We start from the raw sequence: 3,112 nt of genomic DNA, 5'->3' as shown, positions 1-3,112 counted from the left end.
ATGCAATAATACAATTCATGAAATACAAATACTTCATAAGTACAGTCCTTTAATTTTAATGATTGTGTCCTGCTGGAGTGTGACATGATTTGTTTGTGCACAAACTAATACGGTATCAGAGTTTTATATATTTAAACTTCTCATTCAGCCACAATTAAATTCACTCTATAGGAGGTACAATTTATATGGATAGCATTTATTTTTTACAATAACAATCTGGAATGAAAACAAGCAAAAATGAAATAAAAGTAACAACTTTCTACTTCTTGCCTTTTTTAAAAATGTAAGGAGTAGAAAGTTCAGATAATTGTGTGAAAATGTAAGAAGCAGAAGTAAAAAGCAGGCTGAAAAATAATTACTCAAGTAAAGTACAGACACCCAAAAATTCTATTTAAGTACAGTAAAGAAGTATTTGTACTTAGTTACTTTACAACTCTGACTCTTGTGTTACCTTATCGTACAGTTCCATCATTTTACAACAACTGTTGCTTAATCATTTAACAATTTATTTCTGTTGAAATTATTTTACATGAGAATTTTGCTTGTAGCATTTTTATGCATTGTTTCTATTAGTTGTAAAAGGATTTTGTGATATCCTAATGTATGAAAAGTGCTTTATAAAAAGTTGTTTTAATTTGATTTCTTGATGTAAATCTTTGTCTAAAACATCTCAAAGCACTGACCTTTAGCTGTGCTGCCTTCATCTTATCTCTGAGCCTTAGAGGATAATACTAACAAGACATTTTTGGCTTTATTGTTGTCTCATAAAATGTAGAAACAAACAAAATGTAGATTTTAAAAAAAAGGTGAGGATTGTATCTTTTATAGTTGGTCTAAAATTTTAGTCTCATATAAGCAAGGATTACACATGAGTCACTGAACATTAAGTTCCTTCAGTGACGAGCCATGAGTCAGAGAATAAAGTGTTCACGAAGGCACATTCATCATGACAATAAAAGAATCAAAGACACAAACAAACTGCTGCAGCTACATACAAACATAAATAAAAAGAATGCGGTTTTCCGTGTTTGAGTTGGTGTTTTTAATGGAGCAACCTAAGAGATCCCAGATGTCAAACCTTTGTGTTAAAAACTTTGGTGCTTAAGAGTTTGAATAAATGTGGATGTTACTCTGAGTGAAGCTGCCTCACGTATTGTTCAAGTTTGTAAAAAGTTTAGCAAAGTCGACACTTCCAAAGACTGTAGCAATCTAACGTGGCAGAAGAAGTGAAACGTTAGGAACTCTCAGACTGAATTATCTGACTGCTTTATGCAAAAACAAAAAGACCAGTGTTACTTAAAGTAAGGCAATGCCTTTTAACATTTCAATAAGATTAGATGGTTTCGATGACTTTAGCGGCTTATGTTCAAGAGCATCCTGTCCACAATTACTTGAACTAATTAAAAAAAAGTTATCGGGGGGGATTAAAAGTTTTGAGTCACATCAGAATCTGGAATAGACCTTTTCCCTCCTCATTTCCCAAAGCTGATTTCACATTACTGAAAAGCAGCTACACCGGTGGTCTATGGTGGGAAATACAGATGGTCTGCTATCAAGGCAACCAAACACATTAAATCGGCCTGCAGATGATGCTCATGTGTGTGTGTGTGTGTGTGTGTGTGTGTGTGTGGGTTTGTACGGGAGGGTTTGTGCAGCAAAGTGAGATTTCAGGCACATGTGTGAGCGCTGCCCAGGGAATGTGAGCCGTAACTACCTACAACAAAAGGTCCCTTCTGTGAGGGAGCTGGAGCGTGGCTAGAAAACAGAAAAATGGACAAACACANGCGTGGCTAGAAAACAGAAAAATGCACACACACACACACACACACACACACACACACACACACACACACACACACACAAGGAAAGAGGTACTATTCAAGTTAGGGTAATTGTATTTTTGCAAAGAGTAGTTTGTTTCCTATTACAACAATCGGCCAGTCAAAAACTCTTCTGCAACTTAGAAGCATCATAGTTAATGCAAAAAATGCATCGTTTACATGCAGTCAAAATGCATTCAAAGTCGACTTTCTGTACAGCTTCTATTCAAACTGGTGCCTGAACCAGAAAGAGGTGTGACCACTGCAGATTCCATCACAAAAACAACAAATAAAGAAATGCAGGTAAAAGGCACAAACAGCTGAATGGGACTGTTCAGGGTGGCTGAAGCTAAAAAGTGAAGTAGATTATCTGTTGAGATTTCACTGGACTAATATCTTGGCCAGTTCACTTGTTACACTCATCTTGAATGAGATAATAAACTCCACGTTGCAACTCAGTTTTTATTTCTTTATAAGGTGCAAACACAAAAAGCATCAGAATTATGTAATCTTAAGTTTTTTTTTAACACAGTTTTACTCCGCTGCAAAAAAACAAAAAAAGTCTGACAACTGTGAGTTCTGTCTTTCCCGTGGCTCAACAAAGCAAAATGAGCAACAGTAACATAAGTGTAGCCTGCGGCTAAGATTGTTCCACAGACATACACTGAAACTGAACCCAAGTGGCAGCAACACACTGCAACAGAAATACAGATTTTCAAAGCTTGCTGAAGCCAAAAACCTGATGCGAAACCCTTCTAGGACCTTTGCATACAAGTACAGGAGAGGTCCCGAAAGGTTCAAAGGTTTTGCTCTTCTAGCTGTATTTAAACCTTACTGTCTGTGTGGACAAGAATCTGTTCTACAACAAAATTATTTGTCTTTATGTTCGTGTGCAGATCAGAAGCAATTTTATCCAATCACACCAACAGACAAGTTACAAGTCAGCCAGCTGGGTTTRGTGTCTTAGATTTAAACATGCATTCATTTAAAAGCCTGACTGCAGCTCAGGTGGCTGGTTACCTGAGCTTGTCTAAAGGTTGAAATAAAAATCCCTTAAAYGGCCAAACTGCAGTCACAGACTCTCCTTTACCATCATAAAGGATGTTTATAAATACAGGTCCTTCTCAAAAAATTAGCATATTGTAATAAAGTTCATTATTTTCTGTAATGTACTGATAAACATTAAACTTACATATATTTTAGATTCATTGCACACCAACTGAAGTAGTTCAAGCCTTTTATTGTTTTAATATTGATGATTTTGGCAAAAAGTAAACAACAACAACAACAAC

General features: G+C 35.9%; 1 protein-coding gene across 4 annotated transcripts in view; it reads right to left on the bottom strand.

The window, feature by feature from the left end:
• Window positions 1–3,112, bottom strand: part of LOC106519899 (ADP-ribosylation factor-like protein 15) — a 129,262-nt gene that overhangs the window by 61,569 nt on the left and 64,581 nt on the right. The window lies entirely within an intron of this gene.

This window comes from Austrofundulus limnaeus, unplaced genomic scaffold (assembly GCF_001266775.1).
Source record: "Austrofundulus limnaeus strain Quisiro unplaced genomic scaffold, Austrofundulus_limnaeus-1.0 Scaffold84, whole genome shotgun sequence".
NCBI lineage: Eukaryota > Metazoa > Chordata > Actinopteri > Cyprinodontiformes > Rivulidae > Austrofundulus > Austrofundulus limnaeus.
This window is presented reverse-complemented; position numbering and strand designations above follow the sequence as displayed.